Source organism: Bos indicus, chromosome X (genome assembly GCF_029378745.1).
Source record: "Bos indicus isolate NIAB-ARS_2022 breed Sahiwal x Tharparkar chromosome X, NIAB-ARS_B.indTharparkar_mat_pri_1.0, whole genome shotgun sequence".
Classification (NCBI taxonomy): Eukaryota; Metazoa; Chordata; class Mammalia; order Artiodactyla; family Bovidae; genus Bos; species Bos indicus.
In genome coordinates this window covers 25,028,741-25,052,312 of record NC_091789.1, presented here as the reverse complement: position 1 = coordinate 25,052,312, position 23,572 = coordinate 25,028,741, and the positions used below count along the sequence as shown (strand labels likewise).

Genomic DNA, 23,572 nt, shown 5'->3' with positions numbered 1-23,572 from the left:
GCTGCTGCTGCTGCTAAGTCGCTTCAGTCGTGTCCGACTCTGTGTGACCCCATAGACGGCAGCCCACCAGGCTCCCCCGTCCCTGGGATTCTCCAGGCAAGAACACTGAAGTGGGTTGCCATTTCCTTCTCCAGTGCATGAAAGTGAAAAGCAAAAGTGAAGTCGCTCAGTCGTGTCAGACTTTTAGCGACCCCATGGACTGCAGCCTACCAGGCTCCTCTGTCCATGGGATTCTCCAGGCAAGAGTACTGGAGTGGGGTGCCACTGCCTTCTCCGTTTGCATGGACATCAGTTTACAATTCTTTTGGAAAATACTAAGGAATATGATTACTGGATAATATTAGAGAATGTTTACTTTTGTAAGAAACTGCCAGTCTTACAAAATAGCTGTACCATGTAGTTTTCCCACCAGCAGTGAATGACAGTTCCTATTACTCCACATCCTCATCAGCATTTGGCATTCTCAGGGCTCTGAATTTTGACTATTCTAATACTTGTGTTCCCTTCATGGATCACAGCCTTGTCGTGGCAAAGGGGCTTGCATAACTCAATGAAGCCATGAGCTAATTCCACGCAGGGCCACCCAAGATGGACAGGACATAGTGAACAGTTCTGACAAAATGTGGTCCACTGGAGGAGGAAATGGCAAACCACTCCATGATTTGCCTCAAGAATCCCATGAACAGTACAAAAAGGCAAAAAGATATGACAGTGGAAGATGAGCTCCCCACCCCACCCCCGCCCCAGGTCAGTAGGTGTTCAATATGTTACTGCGGAAGAGCAGAGAGCAGTTACAAATAGCTCCAGAGAGAATGAAGCAGCTGGGACAAAGCAGAAATGATGCTCACTTGTGGATGTGTCTGGTGGTGAAGGTAAATTCCAACACTGTAAAGAACCATACTGCATAGGATCCTGAACTATTAGGTCCATGAATCAAGGTAAATTGGATGTGGTCAAGAAGGATATAGCATGATTGAACATCGACATCTTAGGAATATACAGGAATGGGTAAATTTAATTCAGATGATTACTATATCTACTACTGTGGGCAAGAATTCCTTAGAAGAAATGGAATAGTCCTCAGAGTCAACAAAAGAGTCTGAAATGCAGTACTTTGGTGCAATCTCAAAAATGACAGAATGATCTCAACTTGTTTCCAAGGCAAACCATTCAACATCATAGTAATCCAAGTCTATGCCCCAACCATTGATGCCAAAGAAGCTGAAGTTGACCAGTTCCATGAAGACCTAAAACACCTTCTAGAACTAACACCCCTAAAAAGTGTCCTCATCATTATAGGAGAAAGTGGAAGTGAAAGTTGCTCAGTCGTGTCTGACTCTTTGTCACCCCGTGGACTATACAGTCCACGGAATTCTCCAGGCCAGAATATTGGAGTGGGTAGCTGTTCCCTTCTCCAGGGGATCTTCCCAGCAAAGGGATCGAACCCAGGTCTCCCACATTGATAAGTGGTGCTGGGAAAACTGGACAGCTACATGTAAAAGAATGAAATTAGAACACTTCCTAACACCATACACAAAGATAAACTCAAAATGGATTAAAGACCTAGATGTAAGACCAGAAACTATAAAACTCTTCAAGGAAAACATAGGCAGAATACTTGATGACATAAATCAAAGCAAGATCCGCTATGAACCACCTCCTAGAGTAACGGAAATAAAAACAAAAGTAAACAAGTGGGACCTAGTTAAACTTAAAAGCTTATGCACAGCAAAGAAAACTATAAGTGAAGTGAAAAGATAACCCTCAGAATGGGAGGAAATAATAGCAAATGAAACAACTGAGGAAATATTAATCTCCAAAATATATAAGCAGCTCATACAACTCAATACCAGAAAAACAAACAACCCAATCAGAAAGTGGGGAAAAGACCTAAACAAACATTTTTTCAAAGAATACATACAGATGGCTAACAAACACATGAGAAGATGTTCAATATTGCTCATTATTCAGTTCTGTTCAGTCACTCAGTCATGTCCGACTCTTTGTGACCCCATGAATTGCAGCATGCCAGGCCTCCCTGCCCATCACCAACTCCCGGAGTCTACTCAAACTTGCATCTATTGAGTCGGTGATGCCATCCAGTCATCTCATCCTCTGTCATCCCCTTCTCCTCCTGCCCCCAATCCCTCCCAGCATCAGGGTCTTTTCCAATGAGTCAACTCTTCTCATGAGGTGGACAGAGTACTGGAGTTTCAGCTTTAGCATCATTCCTTCCAAAGAAATCCCAGGGCTGATCTCCTTCAGAATGGACTGGTTGGATCTCCCTGCAGTCCAAGGGACTCTCAAGAGTCTTCTCCAACACCACAGTTCAAAAGCATCAATTCTTCGGCACTCAGCTTTCTTCACAGTCCAATTCTCACATCCATACATGATCACTGGAAAAACCATAACCTTGACTAGATGGACCTTTGTTGACAAAGTAATGTTTCTGCTTTTTAATATGCTATCTAAGTTGGTCATAACTTCCCTTCCAAGGAGTAAGCGTCTTTTAATTTCATGGCTGCAGTTGCTCATTATTAGGGAAATGCAAATCAAAACTACAGTGAGATATCACCTCACACCAGTCAGAATGGCCATCATCAAAACTTCTACAAACAATAAATGCTGAAGAGGATGTGGAGTAAAGGGACACTCTTGCACCTTTGGTGGGAATGTAAACTGATACAGCCACTATGGAAGAAGGTCTGGAGATTGCTTAAAAAACTAGGAATAAAATCACCATATGACCCAGAAATCCCACTCCTAGGCATATACCTAAAAGAAACCAAAATTAAAAAAGACACATGTACCCCAGTGTTCATTGCAGCACTATTTACAGTAGCTAGAGCATGGAAGAAACCTACATTTCCATTGACAGATGCATGGATAAAGAAGCTGTGGTACATATACACAATGGAATATTACTAAGCCATAAAAAGGAACACATTTGGGTCAGTTCTAATGAGGTGGATGAGCCTAGAGCCTATTACAGAGTGAAGTAACTCCAAAAGAGAAAGATAAATATTGTATACTAATGCATATATATGGAATCAAGAAAGATGGTACTGAAGAATTTATTTGCAGGCCAACAGTGGAGAAATAGACACAGAGAACAGACTTACAGACATGGGGAGAGGGGAGAAGAGGGTGAGATGTATGGAAAGAGTAACATGGAATCTTGCATTATCATAAGTAAAACAGATAGCCAACGGGAATTTGCTGTATGGCTCAGGAAACTCAAATTGGGGCTCTGTATCAACCTAGAGGGGTGGGATGGGGAGGAAGATGGGAGGGAGGTTCAAGAGGGAGGGGATATATATATACCTATGGCTGATTCATGTTGAGGTTTTGACAGAAAACAACAAAATTCTGTAAAGCAATCATGCTTCAATTAAAAAATAAATAAATAAATAAATTTTTTAAAAAAGATACCAGAAGAAACAGGCAAACTTGACCCTGGAATACAAAATGAAGTAGGGCAAAGGCTAACAGAGTTTTTTCAAAAGAACATGCTGGCCATAGCAAACACCATTTTCCAACAACACAAAAGATGACTCTACACATGGACATCACCAGATGGTTAACACCAAAACATAATCAGATTGATTATGTTCTTTGCATAATCAAAGAAGGAGAAGCTCTAAACGGTCAGCAAAAACAAGACCTGAGCTGACTGTGGCTCAGATCATCAGTTCCTTAATGCAAAATTCAGACTTAAATTGAAGAAAGTAGGGGAAAGCACTAGACCACTCAAGTATGACCTAAATCAAATCCCTTGTAATTATACAGTGAAGGTGACAAATAGACTCAAGGGATTTGATCTGGTGGACAGAGTGCCTGGAGAACTATGGACGGAGGTTCATAACACTGTATAGGAGGCAGTGACCAAAACCATCCCAAAGAAAAAGAAATGCAAGAAGGCAAAGGGGTTGTCTGGGGAGGCTTTACAAATAGCTGAGGAAAGAAGAGAAGCAAAAGGCAAGGGAGAAAGGGAAAGATATGCCCTGAACACAGAGTTCCAGAGACTAGCAAGGAGATGAGAGATCCTTCTTAAGGGAACAGAGCAAAGGAATTGAGGAAAACAATAGAATGGGAAAGACTATAGGTCTCTTCAAGAAAATTAGAGATATCAAAGGAACATTTCATGCAAGGATGGGCACAATAAAGGACAGAAATTGTAAGGACCTAACAGAAGCAGAAGAGATTAAGAAGAGGTGGCAAGAATACACAGAAGAACTATACAAAAAAGGTCTTAATGACCCAGATAACCACGATGGTGTGATCACTCACCTAGAGCCAGACATCCTGGAGTGTGAAATCAAGTAGGCCTTAGAAAGCATAACTATGAACAAAGCTAGTGGAGGTGATGGAACTCCAGCTGAGTTATTTAAAATCCTAAAAGATGATGCTGTTAAAGTGTTGCACTCAATATGCCAGCCAACTTGGAAAACTCAGCAGAGGCCACAGGACTGGAAAATGTCACTTTTCATTTAAATCCCAAAGAAGGGCAGTACCAAAGAATGTTCAAACTACCAGACAATTGTACTCATTTCAAAAGCCAACAGGTAATGCTCAAAATCCTTCAAGCTAGGCTTCAACAGTACATGAACCTGGAACTTCCAGATGTACAAGCTGGGTTTAGAAAAGGCAGAGGAGCCAGAGATCAAATTGCCAATACCTGTTGGATCATGGAGAAAGCAAGGGAATTCCAGAAAAACATCTACTTCTGTTTGATTGAATACATTTAAACCTTGACTGTGTGGATAACAACAAACTGGAAAATTCTTAAGAAGATGGGAATTCCAGACCACCTTATCTCTCCGCTAAGACCTGTATGCAAGTCAAGAAGCAAATTAGAACTGGAAATGGAACAACAGACTGGTTCAAAATTGGGAAAGGAGTATCACAAGGCTGTATACTGTCACCCTGCTCATTTAACTTATATGCAGAGTGCATCGTGCAAAATGCCAGGCTGTATGAAGCACAAGCTAGAATCAAGATTGCCAGGAGAAATACCAACAACCTCAGATATGCAAATGATACCACTCTAATGGCAGAAAGTGAAGCAGACCTAGAGCTTCCGGATGAGGGTGAAAGAGAAGAGTGAAAAAGCTGGCTTGCAACTCAACATTCAAAAAACCAAGATCATGGCATTTATCTCTATCACTTTATGGCAAATAGAAGGGGGAAATGTGGAAGCAGTGACAGATTTTATTTTCTTGGGATTCAAAATCACTGCAGATGGTGACTGCAGCCATGAAATTAAAAGACGCTTGCTCCTTGGAAGAAAAGCTATGACCAACCTAGACAGCATATTGAAAAGCAGATACATTACTTTGCCAACAAAGGTCCATATAGCCAAAGCTATGTTTTTCCAGTAGTCATGTATGGATGTGAGAGTTGGACAATAAAATAGGCTGAGCACTGAAGAATTGTTATCTTCAAACTGAGGAGCTGGAGAAGACTCTTCAGAGTCCCTTGGACTGCAAGGAGATGAAACCAGTCAGTCTGAAAGGAAATCAACCCTGAATATTCATTAGAAGGATTGATGCTGAAGCTGAAGCTCCAATACTTTGGCCACCTGATGCAAACAGCTGACTCATTGGAAAAGACCCTGATACTGGGAAAGATTGAAGGCAAAAGGAGAAGGGGGAAGCAGAGGATGAGATGGTTAAACAGCATCCCTGACTCAACAGGCATGATTTTGAGCAAACTCTGAGAGATAGTAGAGGACAGAGAGCCTGTTGTGCTGCAGTCCACAGGGTGGCAAAGAGTTGGAAATGACTTAGCAACTGAACAACAACAACAATACTTGTGTAGCAATATCTCATTGTGGTTTTAATTTGCAATTCCCTAATGATATATGTTGTTGAGCATCTTTTCATATGTTCATTCATCATGTATATATCTTCTTTCATGAGGTCCTCTTCGGGTCTCTTGTCCATTTTTTAATTGGGTTGTTTTCTTACTGTTAAGTTTCAAGAGCTCTTTATATATTTTGAGCTATAGTCCTTTGTCAGATGTCTTTTGCAAATATCTTCTGCCAGTCTGTGCTTTGTCTTCTCATTCTCTTGACAGTATCTTTTGCAGAACAGAAGTTTATAATTTTAATGAAGTTTAAGTTATCAATTATTTCTATCATAGATCATGCCTTTGGAACAGTATCTAAAAAGTCATTGTTATACCCAAGGTCATCTACATTTTCTATGTTATATTCTATTAATTTTGTAATCCTGCATGTTTTGCTTAGGTAGGTGACCTATTTTGAGTTAATTTTTGAGAACGATCTGTGTCTAGATTCTTTTTTTTTTTTTTTTTTTTGGATGTCAATGTCCAGTCATTTTATCACTTTTCATTGAAAAGACTATTTTCTCTTCATTGTATTGTCTTTGTTCCTTTGTTAATTGGGTCTATTTCTGTGCTCTCTATTCTATTCCATTGATAATTTTTCTATTCTTTCACTAAAACCACACTTTCTTAATTACTGTGGCTTTATTGTAAGTCTTGGGTAGTGTCAATCCAACTTTGTCTTCTCCTTCAGGATTGTGTTATGTTAGCTATCCATGGTTATTGCTTTTACTTAAAAACTGTAGAATCAGTTTGTCAATGTCCACAAAATAATTTCCTGGGATTTTTTTTTTTACCACAAATAAGATCTTTTATTTGTCACCATTAAAAGTCTGCATTTTAAACAGATTCTTGGACTGGTGGCTCATATCCATCAGCTCATTCAACTTTAGCACCTGTCTCGTCCCCAGTAGCTTTTCCAGAGCTACTAACTTCACCATGTAGCTCCATGAGTTTTCCCAATTCAAATTTGGGCTTCTTCAGCATTTTTACTAACAAAGACATCATGGAGCGGATAAATAAATTGGCAAGCCTTTTTTATGTCTTTTCCAATGCTATCTGGAATCAATTTATTGACCACCTCCTTCAAGTCATTTGTCTGCACCTCTCAGGTCATGATTTCCATCATCTTCTCGTGGATCTGGCGCACCTGCTGGTGCTGGGCATAAGAGGTCTTCCGAATCTGATTGTTGCATTTTTTTTTTTATTAAAACCCACACAGAGTAACCATTGGTAGTCTTGATATCAACGTGAGTTTCAATCATGATCTGCCACTTTTTGACCATGGAGCACATTTTGTCACGGGTAAGATCCATACCATGAAGATTAGTCAGGCAGTTTTTGTCCTGAACATCCTCAGTAATTAGCTTGAATTTTCTAAATGCTACTTCATCATTCTGCAGATCAGCAAGACTCACTTCAAAAACATGACCTTTGAGGCCATCAGATGCGATTTTGGTTTCTTGAGTTCTCATGACCAATGTTTTCCCAATATTCCTTATATTGAACATAGCTGATGCTTTCACATCATACCAATCCTTTTTAGAAAATGGGTCAACCACTTTCTTCTTGGCTCCATTTTTGCCTGCTTTCATAAGGTGCTTGTTCTTGCCGACCGCCATGTTGCCACTCAGAGCCAAAAGGGCTTTCCTGGGATTTTAATTGGGACTAAATTGAATATATAAAATAAATTGGAAAGAAGTGACATCTGACAATACTGATTCTTCCTATCCATGCATATGGAACATCTCCATTTACTTAGAGCTTTGATTACTTTTATTAGAGTTTTGTAGTTCTTTTCCATATTTTTAACATAAAACATGAAAGTGTATATTCCTTAACTAGTCCTGTAAGGTGAAGCCAAGGTCTTCTCTTGTGATGTATCCAGAGTCCTGTTCCTCATCCTTATGAAATGCATACTAACAGTGAATACTAGTTACATTTTATTTCTAGTTACATTTCTGTTATTATTATTTCCAGTTACATTTTATTTGCATTGGAGCAATAACTTAAAAAGCAACAAACAATCTGGGAGAGGTCTTCTAATTTTTATAATATTTTTACAAATTTTTTATTTTCTTGCTCACTCCAGATTAATACAGATTTATTTTAGAGCTCACCTTTATTGTGCTTTCCCAAGGCTTTTATCTGAGCATTCCTGCATGAAAAAAAAAAGCTTTATTTTTATAGTTATATCACATTGGTTTCTTTGACATTTAATTGAATTGTTATTATATCAAGTTTAATTAGCATATAAAACATTTGCAAATATGCAAATGATTCTTGATAAGCATACTCCTCAACCAGTAGGGAAAGGACCACATAAGCACACAAGGAGATGCCTACTAGCCATGAGCTTTACATGTGCTACAAGTATTACATGTATTATAGAGGACCCAGAAACCACTCAGAGGTCAGCTAACAGAACTTCTATTGTTTATTGTTTATTTATTTTGCTTTATTTTTATGAAACAAAATCACAAAGGGAAAAGGAACAAAGAACAACTTTAATCACCATTCTATATTTAGAAACTGTCAATAGAATAGGTTTAAAGAATAGAATTTTAAAGGTTTTTGAGGGGGTGGGTATTGTGTGTGATGTTTGTGGTGTGCTTTGACAGAAATTTTGCAGTTTGTTCTTTAATTATGAAATATTTTATATAGACTTCTTGATGATGGCTATTTTGACAGGAATGAGGTAATAATCTCATTGTAGTTTTGATTTGTATTTTTCTAATAATTAGCAATGTTGAGCATCTTTTCATGTGCCTGCTGGCCATCTGCATGTCTTCTTTGGATAAATTTCTATTTAGATCCTCTGCCCAGTTTTGATTGGGTTGTCTCCTTATTTTTTATATTGAGCTGTTTGCATATTTTTGAAAGTAATTCCTTGTCACTTGCACCATTTGCAAATATTTTCTTCTATTCTGTAGATTATCTTTTCATTTTGTTTATAGTTTCCTTTGCTGTGCAAAAGCTTTTGAGTTTAATTAGGCCCCATTTGTTTATTTTTGTTTTTATTTCCATTACTCTAGGAGACAGTTCAGAGAAGGCAATGGCACCCCACTCCAGTACTCTTGCCTGGAAAATCCCATGGACGGAGGAGCCTGGTAGGCTGCAGTCCATGGGGTCGCTAAGAGTTGGACACGACAGAGCGACTTCCCTTTCACTTTTCACTTTCATGCATTGGAGAAGGAAATGGCAACCCACTCCAGTGTTGTTGCCTGGAGAATCCCAGGGATGGGGGAGCCTGGTGGCTGTCATCTATGGGGTCACACAGAGTCGGACACGACTGAAGTGACTTAGCATAGCATAGCATAGGAGATAGTTCCAAAAAATATTGCCACAATTTATGTCAAAGGGTGTTCTATGTTTTTCTCTAGGAGTTTTATAGTATCCAGTCTTACATTTAGGTCTTTAACCCAAAAGCATAGAGACTATTATAATGAACACCTATGTGCCAACAACTCAGCATATGAAATAAACATAAGACCTCTTGTTTATGTATCCATCTGGGTCCCAACAAGAAACATAGTGACACACTCAATATGAGATCATTCCAAGAGATTTTGATAGAAAAATGACTATTTACCAAGGTGTGGGTATGAGAGAGCTACAAAAAACAGTGCAGAAATTTGGGAGTATTAGCAAAAAAGCTGTTACCATCCTTAGGCCCAAAGGGATAAGAAAAGGAGATATGCCTGGAATCCAAAGAATATCATGTAGAATTGGCCTCTTTGAGTGTAGCAGAGACCTCTGGTCAAACATAGGCAGTCTGAGGGGACTTCACAGAGAAGGAGACAGAAGAATACTCTCTACCCTCTTTCTGAATTCCTACTGGCTTCCCCATTGTCCAAATCCTTCCTGAAGCCACAGAACATGGAGAACCAGTTTATGCAGTTGATACAGGTCAGCCTCCCCTGGCAGAGAGCAGAGTGGAGAACAGAGTTAACTGAAGAGGCAGATATCAGTTATTCAGCTTTCTCATCCCATCCCACTCTCTTCTTCCTCTCATCCACAGTGGTATCACTAATCTGAATTTCGTGTTCAGTATTTCCATTCAGAACTGTGTACTTTTACCATACTTGCATATGTCCATCTGCACTACAGAGTACTGTTTAGTCTGGTAGTTGCTAGAGTTATCCACCAAACACAATCCTAAAGGAAATCAACACTGAATATTCTCTGGAATGACTGATACTGAAGCTGAAATTCCAATACTTTGGCCACTTGATACGAACAGCTGACTCATTAGAAAAGACTCTGATACTGGGAAAGATTGAGGGCAGGAAGAGAAGGGGTGACAGAAGATGAGATGGATGGAGGGCATCATCAACTCAATAGACATGAATTTAGCAAACTCTGGGAGATAGTGAAGGACAGGGAAGCCTGGTGTGCTGCAATTCATGGTGTTGCAAAGAGTCAGACACGACTTAACAACTAAACAACAACAACCAAATACTTGGGGTGATCTTACACTCACATAGTAAGATTATACTTCCTAGTCCTTTGAAGTTCAGTGTGACTATGTAACTTTCTTTAGACAATGAAATATAAGTGAAAAAGAAATGTTCCTCTTTCAGGGAGAAGCTTTAAGAACTACCATGCAAGTCACTTTATCTGCTTCCCACTGGTAAAGTGATCAGTGAAGCATGTGACAAAATGAAGTTTATATCAGCCTGAGACTCTGAATTACTCATAAACAGAGGCCCCAGATAATCGGAGCTGGACGTATCATGGATCTAAGTCACTGAGATTTCAGAGTGTTTGTTAAAGTAGTATAATTTAGCTTGTCTAAACAGAAATGTTTTACATAGTTTTAAACTTTGTATAAATTATATTTTGCCATATTTATCATACAGCAGTTTTTTCCTTGACAATTTTTTTAATTTTATTTTTTAACACCAAAAACATTTTATATTGGGGTATTTTGAAATTCACTCATGCTAATGCAGGTAGCATATAAAAATCTATAATATTTATCTGTTCTCCCATTGATAGAACAGTTAAGATACAATTTTTGCTATGACTCATAACGAGTATTCTGGTACATGTCTTCTGTGCAGATGTGCAAGAATTTTGCTAGGGGATATACTCAGGGGAGGAACAACGTACTTTTAAGCTTTTCAAAGAAAGTAACAGGTTGGGAGGAGACTTTGATCATTATGAACCATAGTTTCCATCAAAAAGGTTTTCAGAAATCTTTGTCCCTCAGGAGTGTGAAAACTGCCTCTCTCAGAACACTAAAATATAATATTCAGGAAAATTCTATTTTAAAATTGGCCTGACCTTGAGAAGACCACAATCATCCTTAAAAATTAAAGAGATCCACCTCAGAGAACAAATGGTTACACAAAATAACACCAAATTACTCTTCTAAAAATCTCTCAGGATAAAAGGCAAATTGAGATAAAGGGAAAAAATAGTATAATTTGGAGTTGGTTCTTGAAAATTTTTCTTTTTACAAATATAGTGAGAAATAAAACTACATAATCAGCCAGTAACTGATTAAAAGTATTATCAGCAAAGACAATTGGTGACTAAACAATGTGCTACCAGTCATGAGTCAGGGAATGATAGTACAGAATTACCCATATTATCTTTTCCATTCTCAGTCTAGGTTACTAATATCAAATAATCACCTTTAAAAAAAAAAAAAGCAATCTAAATAACAGGATTGGTTCCCCCACCCCATCCCACTCCTGCCCAAAGGTGATGAGAAATAGAGAAACATTCTGGAAATATTTGAATGAGAAAGGAAAATGCCTCAGAACATGTCATGTACATTTCTTTGGAATCCACCATACAAAAATATCCTGTAGTAAAAGATATTTGTGTAGGTAACAAGTATTACAGACTGTAATACTAAGAACATAAGGTATAGTAGTATGTATTTTTATGGTACTCAAGGCCCTAGAAAACAGTTATAAAGATGATTATAAAAGTACGGAAACTTTTGGATGGAGTGGAACACATATGGAAAGCAGATTATGAAACACTCTGGTAATAGCCTAGTTGTTTTTTTTTTTTTTAATCTGGAGTCTGTCACAATATAGATGAAAATATCAAGAGCTGTTCTCTAAGCAGTAGGATTGTGGATACTTTTAAATTTCATTTTTTATGTATACATATATCTAATTTTCTACAAAATTAAATATTAAAAACATTATATATTACATTTGAATTACTTATATTAAGAAGTTGTTAATGGCTGGAAAAAAAGAAACAAAAAAAAAACTTTTTTTGCCTCCCCATCAGCATTTTGCAACTGCCACTTTCTTGACTTTCAGTGTAGGGCTTTCATTTTGTTTCCATGTGTTCAGACTCAGACCACTGGGATGTGCTCACCTCCAAAGACTAGTGTGATAATAAGAGGAAACACCAAACAAGAACCTTCTTTCCACATGTCCAGTTACTCTTCTCCCTCCCTCTAGGCCTGTCTGAAGCCCAGAATAACAAAGGCTGTTGATAAAAGTACAAATTAGCCTGCAGCTGAGTGGGGGCTCATATCACAGAGCAAGAGTGCCCATCCAAGCTCTCAGTTCCTGTTTCACCTGCATACCTTTTCCATACCAGTTCCTGCCCGCTACTCCTCCACAACACTTCACCCTATCCAAAGGTCACGTACCCATTCATTCTTAAAAGACTAGAGATAGGAAAACCCACAGTTAAGTTCCCTCATTTTACAGATGGAGATATTTCCAGAGAGGGAAAGTACCTTCTCTAAGGTCACACAACAGTACAGTAAATGTTAGATCTGACACAAGACCCATGTCATAGATAAAGGATTAGAAAACTGGGCTCCACACTGTGACAGACACAGGTTCAAATCCCAGCTTTTCAATCCCTAAGCCTTTGCTTGCTCAGAAGTAAATGGAGCAACATAAGGTTGAGTGAGGACAAATCAGGTCACATGGGTCCATGCTTTAGTGTGCAGGGCCTGGCACATAGTACACATCAAACAAATGGCAGCTGTATTATTATTATTACTAACACTTACACTAATACAATAGTACTGTTATGATAGAAATTTGCTGCTTAAAAGCTACATCTCCTTCCTCTAGATCCCTGCCATAAGTTGCCCTTTTCTAAGATGAGGTCACATCTTGGAAGTTTTCTGGTAACTCTGGCCAAATTAAACATCTCTCATTAACCTTAAGTGCCTTGTGCAAGACCTGTCACTTTGCAGCTGACATATTGACACTTGCTCTAATTTCAGTTGTGATGCAGCCACTGCAGTTCTTCTTTTTCAAAGCATTTTATTTGAAGTCACTTGAGTGCATTCTGACACCCTGTGATTTTTAAAGTCAAATAAATAATTGCTCCACTTCCTCCTGAGCTTTGATGAAATGTCAAAAACATTATAGAAATTGATGAGAATTTTGTGAAGGTCTTGTCAGTAGCCCACTGAATCCCCATTATCATCATTCCTAGTCAAACTCTAGGGTCATTTAAACAGCACATTTTGACTTAAATTCAGGTTTTAATTATAATAATCAGCATACAATGTTTTTTCATTGACTGTTCACATTTGTTTGGGATTAATTTGGATGACACAGTCAGTACTAAATTAGGACCGATCAATACTAAATTAGGACCAGGAGGGGGAAAATACCCAGATAATTTTTAAATGAGTGATTATCCAATAACTTCAACCTCTTCTCTAAAACATTTTGTGCAGAGTGGTGAAAAAGGATCACATTTTAGGACTGAAATTGGTCACCTTCACTTCTCCTTGCTTGCTAACCTTCTGATCAGAATTCTAGCTCACAGTGACATGTACAAAAAGTGGGCCTTAGCAGATAGGGAAAAGACCAGCCCAACAGAGACCCTGGAAAATTCACCATCTCAAAAATTAAGAACTGGCTTCATTGAAATGGAGACATCCCAAACCAGGCATCACTCTGGGTACATGCCATACTCTAACTACACTCGCTGGTATACTGAGAGAGAAAATAAAGCAGTCAAAGGCACAGGTGCAGTCAGCTGTAGAGAATCAATAATGTCACTCCCAGAAGACTTCTGTGGTTTACAAAGTCAAATCTCTTCAATAACCAGAACTGCATGAACTGATAGACCAAAGTACCTTTTTTATAGTGCCCAGACTGCAAAAGATCTAATCACAGAGTGAAAAAAGCCACAGACTGCAAGCATGCAGACTTGTGTAATACACTAACTGGTGGCCTTGGAAAAGTCACTGTGTCTCCCAGAATCTCAGTCTGCTGGCATATAAAAATGGATATAATGTATGTGAAAATGCTTTAGCCACAACGAAACACTATGTAACTGTAAATGATAATTACAAAAACAATAACTGCTCTAAATATTTATTATATATGCAGCACTCTAAGGAAATAAAAAAACTTCAAATTTGATCTGTATCCTCAAGGTGCTTATGACCATATGAGGGAGACAAAACTGATAATGTCAATGAAACAACTAAACTTCAATACGAGCATGTAGTTGTTCAACACTTTGAGTTTCAAAAAAAACATTTGTTAAGAATCATCTTTGTTGGGGGCCAGAGTGAGGCACTCTGCCCATGGCAAAAGTCATGAGGAAGGAGGCTTGACATACGCAAAGGCAGGATCGGGCCTCAGGAGTCCCCCTGGAAATCCTCGAGCATCTAGCCCCATAACCAGAGCCTGCCTGCTTTACTACTTTGTGCCCCCACCTACACCTCTGACTTTATGGGGGGCTGTCCCCCACCACCTCTTTCAGAGAAGGAGTTAACCTAGAGCTCCAGTTAATAAAAACTCCTGGGCGTGACAAGAGTGTTTTAACCTACAAACTCCTCTGAAGGTTCTCTAGCCTGCCTGACAGGCTTGCCCGGCCACATGTGATTGCTCACAGCCTCCCAACCGTGAGAGGCACGAGATGCTTTAAACCTTCTAAAAACAGGTTCCTTAGAAAAGTTAGAAAACTATTAGTATAAGTATAATGGGCTGATTAGAAATTGTATTGGTGAAGGGTTTTTCATTTGTTGAGCCAATGTTTGTTGCTAAGTCTCCACATCCCCTGCCCTTACACACGTTAATGAATATATAGAAGAAATAAGTATTAACCTTTGATATTAATCACGTTAGACCTTAGGCTAAGTAAATTCTTTCCTTAACTAAAACCCACTACACCCTCACCCTATAGGAATGTAACTTTATTTGGGTGGCGTCTGTTTTAAGAATAATCACCCCTGGAGAAATAAGTGTCCTGGTTGACTGACCGCTGTCACAAGGAGAGGGTCATAAATTGTCAGCAGGCCCCCTGGCCAGAAGATGATGTAACACCCCTAAGACCTCTGTATACATTTGTATGAAGCACCTGACTTTGATAAAAGTCAGGACTGCTGACCCTGCGTGACTTTTTGCATAACATCTCAGTGTATAAAAGTAGACTATGGAAAATAAAGACTTGGGATCAGTTTCTCAAAATACTGGTCTCCCCATGTCGCTCTCTCTCTCACTCTGGCTGAGTCTCCATCTGGAGCGTGGAACCCACCAAGCTTACTAATTTTGCCTGGGCTTCTAAGATCCGACCGGGGAGGTCTCAGTGTCTCCTCTCCTTCGGGAGAATGGAAGGACACCTGTGGCCTACGTAAGTGGTGCAAGCTTCTTGTCTTGAAGTTTTATTGGTCTCCCGCGTAAACCAAGCTACTCAGCCTCTTTTCTCCACTGAATTTTCCTACTGAGCTATCCTCATTCTATTACTCTTTACATCTTTAATTAATATCTAATTGAAGCTATTGTATCCTGATCCTCGCCGACGCCGTCCCCGCTTCGAACTCCCTGGATCAGCCAAGGCTGGACCCTGGCACATCTTATTTGGGCTTCCCACGTGGCTCAGTAGTAAAGAATCTGCCTGCCAATGCAAGAGACATGGGTTCAGTCCCTGGGTCAGGAAGATCCCCTGGAGAAGGAAATGGCAACCCACTCCTGTATTCTTGCCCTGGAAATCCTGTGGAAGAGGAGCCTGCCAGGCTACAGTCCTGTGGGGATCACGAAGAGTCAGATACAACTTAGCAACTGAACAAGAATCATCTTATTTGACCCTCAAAACAGCCCTACGAGGAAGGTAGAATTATTACTACTATACCCCTTTAATAGACAGGAATCAAAATAAGTGAGTTACTTGCCCAATGGGGCACATGGGCACAAACCAAAATCTATGTCTTTGAACTTCTGATGAAGTACATTTTTCTGAGTCATACCTTTTGGTCTATTTATTAAGCTAGGTTAAGTAGTATGGGCCCTGTAACTTCTGTAGAAGTTCAGAGAAAGGATGAATGGTTGATGAATAAGAAGTAAGAAAGGTCTGAGATATATTATGGAAGCACGCCCAAAAGCTCAGTAGGATTTAAGTAGGCTGAGAAGCTATGAGAAAGCACTTATATTAATGTTCCCAGATGTTCAAGCTATACACAAGGCCCTTAAGAATTTGATATGGCTCCATTCCCACACTGACTTTGAGAATTACTGCACTGTGAACTGTCATGACTAAGAGGAATCTTCTACCTCAGATCTGTTAAGGCTGGAAAAGGCAAACCACCTAATCAGAGTCCAACTCCTTCATCTGTCTCTCTCACACATTTATCCTCCCCCACAAAATAGGGGAAGGATAATGTCCTTTTCTTGTAAACTTTTTACAAGGGTACGTTTACATGAGCATAAAAAACACTCGATTTCATTGAAAAATATTGATATAAAGACAAATAAGCATTGGTGACAGATATTTCTGAGAAATTATTTATTCAGTTATTAAGTTAATGAAACCAAATGACCTACTTTAATCACATAGCCTTCAAATCGACATTCCAGAATCTCTCCTTATAGATTGATGATAGGCTAACTAGAAAGGCAAAGAATATTAACAACACTATAAAAATTCAAATATTCCCTCAGTTCTCCAACTAAATTTTGATGAACAGAGCAATGCATTTAAACTGGAAAGCAAAAGACTATTGCTTTTTTCCCAGGGGCTGTGCATGAGATGGTTGGCAAATGCACATCCATGTCTGGAACACTGGAGGAAAATTCCTACAATACCTCATTGCCAGGGCTGGCCAGGCCATAGCTGCCTACCCCACCACAAAGTCATCCCACCTACATTGGAGGTAGCTTAGGGGGAAGCATAGTGCTATAGGGCCTGGTTTAGTTTTATAGAACCCTTGGACTACTTTGAAGTGCTTCAAGGGTACAAATATTTTGGATTAAATTTAATTTTAGAAAACCACACCTAAATTCTTTGTTAACCTATGCTGGGTCTGACTCTTCTGCGACCCCATGGACTGTAGCCCACCAGGCTCCTCTGTCCATGGAATTTCCTATAGTAAACATAATAAGCTCACTCAAATGTACCATGTTTGAGAACACTAAAAGCCATAGATATATTTCCATATGTAGTATACAACAGTTTTGAGGGCAGATCTCAGAATATAACTCTTCCTATCACCTCTATTATGGGTTTGAGCTTTATGGACATATATCACTGATTAGAGAAGTTATAGGTCTCCACTCATCATTTTATTTCAAGCCTGTGTGGGTTCACTCACACAAAATTGTACAAATAAGAGGAGGATCATGGAACACATGTATTGGGCCCAATGAAATGCAAGACAAGACAATCATATCATCATTGCTTGTTCTCACTTTCTGCTTAATAGTCAGTTTGCAATGACAAACGTACACATAACATGTTGCATTATGAAAGTATTATCATAGTATAAAGGATTGCAGCAGGCTAAAGGCTTCTTGTCAGATTTTTGTATTAACAACATGGCATGGAAGTTAACAAATGTTGTTAGTGATTCAAATTTAAAATAAAGACTTCCTTTCCTAATCCTCTTTTATGTTTCAGAATCAGTTGAGTTTAAGCATCCTAAGATTGCTGGCACACTATTTAACACCTGTTACTATTTTTAGCTAATACACTTCTTAGGATTCATCTGGATTTTCTCAATACTGGGCATTCAAAACAAAATTCTTTAATAAATTGGATGGCAGGCCTGTCATATGACAGCCACTATCATCTAGACAGTTGATGCTTAATTTCTATGTCCATCACAACAACTGTCATCATTGTCAGTGACTGATATAATAAATCCTGTAACATTGAATTTATAAAATATTTATAATATATTTATAACTGCAGTTTTTGCTTCTATGTGTGTGCTAAGTTGCTTTAGTCATGTTCAACTCTTTGTGACCCCATGGACTGTAGCCTGCCAGACTCCTCTGTTCATGGGATTCTCCAGGCAAGAATACTGGAGTGGGTTGCCATGCCCTCCTCCAGGGGATCTTCCCAACCTAGGGATTGAATCCATGTCTCTTATGTCTCCTACACTGCCAGGTGGGTTCTTCACCACAAGCACCACCTGGGAAGCCCTCTGTTTCCATATCCAAGTGAAAAAAAAAATTGTTTGAAAGCAAAGCATTCTGCTACTTGAAGGAAGGAAAGAGAAAAGGAAGGAGAAAATAGGGGAAAGAGTGATGGAGAGAAAGAGATAGGGAGAGCAATTTGAGTATCATTGGTCAAGTTATAATATTGGCCCAGGAGACTAGAGCCATGAATTCTAGGTGATTCCATCCTGGATATGCTGTGTTCCCTTGACCATGTAAGTCCTGTCCCCTCAAAGCCTTGAGTTTCCAATCTGTTAAACTTAAGCATTTAACAAGGATTTACTGAGCACTTCTCTGAACTCAAAGCTGTGCCTAGGAGAACAGGTCTGGCTCTGCCCTCATAGGGCTTATCTTGTGAGGACAGAGAGAAAACAACCAGGTTAAATAAGCATAGTAACAATAAGAGTACCTGCCTCATGAGACTATTATGAGGACCAAATAAGATGATTCTTGCAAATATGATTTGAAAACTCAAAACATTGGCCAACTACGTGCTGTCTGGTATTGAAGTTCAGTTGTTTCGTTGACATTCTCATGTTTGTCTCCCTGACATGGTTATAAGCACCTTGAGGATAGAGATCAATTTTGTTTGTTTAACCATTTATCATTTCTTTATTATTATTTTTTTTTACTTTACAACATTGTATTGGTTTTGCCATACATCAACATGAATTTTAATGCTTTTTCCCTACCTCATATTTAGAGCATTTATTGTTTTAGTATCAATTGACCCATTTCTCCATGAATATATTCCACATTTTTGCCTCCTTACATTTCCTGGAAGACACCAGGCTCTTTCCTGACTTTGAATTTCCTGTCATGGTGTTTCCAAAGCCTGGAATTCCATTTCTCCCTCTCCCCTCCCCTCTAGACTTCATTGGCTTCCTCCTTCTTATCCTGTAGATTTCAGCATAAATGTTAACTCTTCAGTAAGAAATTCCCTCTCATCCATAAGTAGGTGTTCCCCTTGATCATACATTAAGTCTGTCTCTTGGGCTATTGTTCAAGTCTCATTTAATTTCTTCTCTGCTTCTTTTGACATTTAGCTCAGCTGCTTGGAGTCTGCCCTGCACACAAGGAATTCAAGTCATCAGCCAGAGCTGCTGAGGCCATGGTTGCCCAGCCTTTGTACTCTAATTCTTTTTTTTTTTTTTTTTTAACTTTACAATATTGTATTGGTTTTTCCATATATCGACATGAATCCGCCACAGGTATGCACGTGTTCCCCATCCTGAACCCTCCTCCCTCCTCCCTCCCCATACCATCCCTCTGGGTCGTCCCAGTGCACCAGCCCCAAGCATCCAGTATCGTGCATCGAACCTGGACTGGCGACTCGTTTCATATATGATATTATACATGTTTCAATGCCATTCTCCCAAATCATCCCACCCTCTCCCTCTCCCACAGAGTCCAAAATACTGTTCTATACATCAGTGTCTCTTTTGCTGTCTCATACACAGGGTTATTGTTACCATCTTTCTAAATTCCATATATATGCATTAGTATACTGTATTGGTGTTTTTCTTTCTGGCTTACTTCACTCTGTATGATAGGCTCCAGTTTCATCCACCTCATTAGAACTGATTCAAATGTATTCTTTTTAATGGCTGAGTAATACTCCATTGTGTATATGCACCACAGCTTTCTTATCCATTCATCTGCTGATGGACATCTAGGTTGCTTCCATGTCCTGGCTATTATAAACAGTGCTGCGATGAACATTGGGGTACACGTGTCTCTTTCAATTCTGGTTTCCTCAGTGTGTATGCCCAGCAGTGGGATTGCTGGGTCATAAGGCAGTTCTATTTCCAGTTTTTAAAGCTGGAAAGACTACAGGTTCTCAGTCAGTGTTTTAGCCACTTTATGGTGCACATTCAGCCTGCTCTGGGGCTGAAACCTGCAAAGGGGACTCTCAACCCCATTCATTTCTTCTTCTAAGTGCCAACCTCTCCATGTGCCCTCCAGCCCCCACTTTTGTTCACTTTCCTGGGCATTCAGTTTTTTTCCAGAGTTTATAGTTGCTATGGAAAGGCAGGTCCAATAGGAACTACTTAGACATTCTAGAAGTCGAACTCCCAGATTGATTCTTTTAGATATAAATCAAGCCATGTAGTGTGTGCATGTGTGCATGTGCGCTCAGTCATGTCCAACTCCATGTGACCCCATGGACTGTAGCCCGCCAGTTTCCTCTGTCCATGGGGATTCTCCAGGACACTCACTCCAAGAATACTGGAGTGGGTTGCCACTTCCTTCTCCAGGGGATCTTCCATGTAATACCTCTGCTCAAAACCTTGTAATAGCCCCCCAAATTATCTAGAATAAAAGCCAAGAGACCTACATCAGTCTACATGATCTGTCCTCAATTACTACTCTGCCTTCATCTCCTTTTTTTTGTTTTGCTGTTTTGTTGCTCAGTGATGTCTGACTTTTTTGCAACCCCCACCAGGCTCCTCTGTCCATGGGACTTCCCAACAAGAATACTGGAGTGGGTTGCCATTTCCTTTTCCTAGGGATCTTCCCAGATCAGGGATCAAACCTGAGTCTCCTACATTGGCAGGCAGATTCTTTACGAATGAGCCACCAGGGAAGCCCCCTCTTCTCCTTTTACTCTCCCTTTATTCAATCCATTTCATCCTCATTGATTTTGTTGTTCTTTCATATCAAATGTGTTCTTTACTTCTTTTCCCCTCCCTATAGAAGTTACCCCAAATATCCAGAAGGCAGACTCTCACTACTTTAAACCTCAACTCAAGCTGTCACCTCTTCTTTACTACAACTTTCTACCCCCAACCTTCATGGCTCCCATTCCCCTTTCCCTCTTCATCTTTTGTTTTGTTTGTAGCACTTATTATCTTCTGACCTACTATATATTATTTATTATGTTTATTGTCTATTGTTTATCTCACCTTATTTTTCTATAAGCTACTTCAAGGCAGACACCTTTTTCTCTTGTTTGTTTATTTAGTCCTGCATCTCCATCCTCTAGAGGAAATCTACCAGGAGAATAGGTATCAGTATACATTTGTCAAATAACTAGGTGGGTGAATAAATAAATAAATAATATGGAAAAATTAAACATATTCCAGGGAAGCAACTACTGCACAAAGTATTTGGAGGGAATCTTCAAACATGAGGGACACAGTTTGAATTCCTTTTGTTCTTAAAGATGAATTTACATTTTGGAAACTACCAAAAGTCTTTCAGAGCCAAGGACAGTCAAAACAGAAGGTGAATAAACCAGACATTATCTTTTTAGATTAAAAAATAAATTATGATATTACGAGACAACATTTAATTCTTTGCTTCAAAGGCAAGCTATGAAGAAATTTTCAGGAAAAAATTCCAAAAATATTTTATTTGCCTGCTGCGTATTTTGAATTAATATGTGGTTTTCTAATGGGACAGTTTTGAAGTTAAGGTTTCTGATTTTTTTTAAGTACCATATTTATCCTTTGCAATATTGCTGAGATAAACATTTTCACTGAATTTGTTAATAGATAGTCTAGCAAAGTCCAGCTCTTGATTTCTATCAGATATGAGCAGCAAAGAGTGCTTTCTCCTTATGGTGTTTTCAGACATTGTGGGGCTTGTTCGTCTAGTCAAGGCTATGGTTTTTCCAGTGGTCATGTATGGATGTGAGAGTTGGACTGTGAAGAAAGCTGAGTGCCGAAGAATTGATGCTTTTGAACTGTGGTGTTGGAGAAGACTCTTGAGAGTCCCTTGAACTGCAAGGAGATCCAACCAGTCCATTCTAAAGGAGATCAGTCCTGGGTGTTCTTTGGAAGGACTGATGCTAATGCTGAAACTCCAATACTTTGGCCACCTCATACAAAGAGTTGACTCATTGGAAAAGACTCTGATGCTGTGAGGGATTAGGGGCAGGAGGAGAAGGGGACGACAGAGGATGAGATGGCTGGATGGCATCACCCACTCAATGGACGTAAGTTTGGGTGAACTCCAGGAGTTAGTGATGGACAGGGAGGCCTGGCGTGCTGCAATTCATGGGGTCACAAGGAGTCAGACACAACTGAGCGACTGAACTGACTGAACTGAACTGAGGCTGGTGGAGCTGGAAAAGGCAGCTGGGTCTGAAAAATCTTGAGCCCATTGATGTTGATGGTTAGTGATATAGCTGTTGTAGATCAATAATGGTAAAGTTTGTTTAGGGTTAACATTAAAGGAAACTTTTTTTCTGAATTCTTGTATTCTTTTTATTTTTTGGCTAGGTGACTTGTGGGAATCTTAGTTCTCCAACCAGGGATCAAATCTGGGCCCATAGCAGTGAAAGCACAGAGTCCTAAACCCCTGGACCTCCAGGGAATTTCTGGCTTCTGGTATTCTTAATAGTATTTGTTTATTATTAATTATTTGTATGACAGACCAATAGTGTAATTGAAGTACTTTCTATGATGCTGTAGTGTTTATTTTATGCCTGTAATCTCCCTTCCCTTCCTCTAGGTGATGAATGGCCATATAATTGCACTTTCTTGCACTTCTTAATTGGTCACTTTTTATCAAATGGGATAATAACCTATTGATTAATACTATAGATGCTTATTCAGCAGTCTTTCCTAATACTGGGTGAATTAGAAAAGCACTGCCTTCACTTAGTTAATAGCTTATTTTGCTCTCTGCTCTACTGCCCTCACTCTACATCTATTTTTTTGCTTGTTTCCTGGCATTAGAATATATAGACACAACTGTGTACCCTTATGTTTTTGCTGTCAGCCTACTAAGAAATGAGTGACCAAGTGATCAGGCTTTCCTATAGTTGTTTCTAAGTCCTTTTCCTGATACTAGGAAAATGCAAGACACTAAATAGATTTCATCTCAACTTCCAACCCAAACAATTTGCAACTGTGTAACCAGTCTAGCTCAATGGGAAATCATGCCTTAATTGTTTAGTGATGTCTACCATCAGCATGTAATAGAGATTTAGGACACAGGCTAAGCTCACTACAGGCCATGGGAACAAGAACAAAGACCTTCAGGAGATGAATAGAAGGTGGTGTTTAAGGGCTGAGAATAACTATATTTCCTTAACCTGAGCATTCTGTGTTCGTGGACTTTCAGCTGACTCTGTCCTTTCCCTAACACCACATGGTTCTGAATGCAGTGACAAGAGTTGGGAGCAAGAGTGGAGGCAGGGAAGAAACATGAATTTATCTCCTCTTTGGCTGGAGGTCTGTCCCTACTAGGAACCCAAATTTATAAGATTTTCCTTTTGTAAAGGGCTTTGATACCTCATGGGTAACACAGTGAAATATAGTCCACCACCAACCAAGGCAAGCTAGTTTGGGATATCACTATTTAAACATGTTATGCTCAATATT

General features: G+C 39.3%; 1 pseudogene; it reads right to left on the bottom strand.

Moving 5' to 3' along the window:
* Window positions 1-6,637: 6,637 nt before the first annotated feature.
* On the bottom strand, window positions 6,638-7,469 carry LOC109555001 (small ribosomal subunit protein eS1-like; annotated as a pseudogene).
* Between the last annotated feature and the right edge of the window lie 16,103 nt (window positions 7,470-23,572).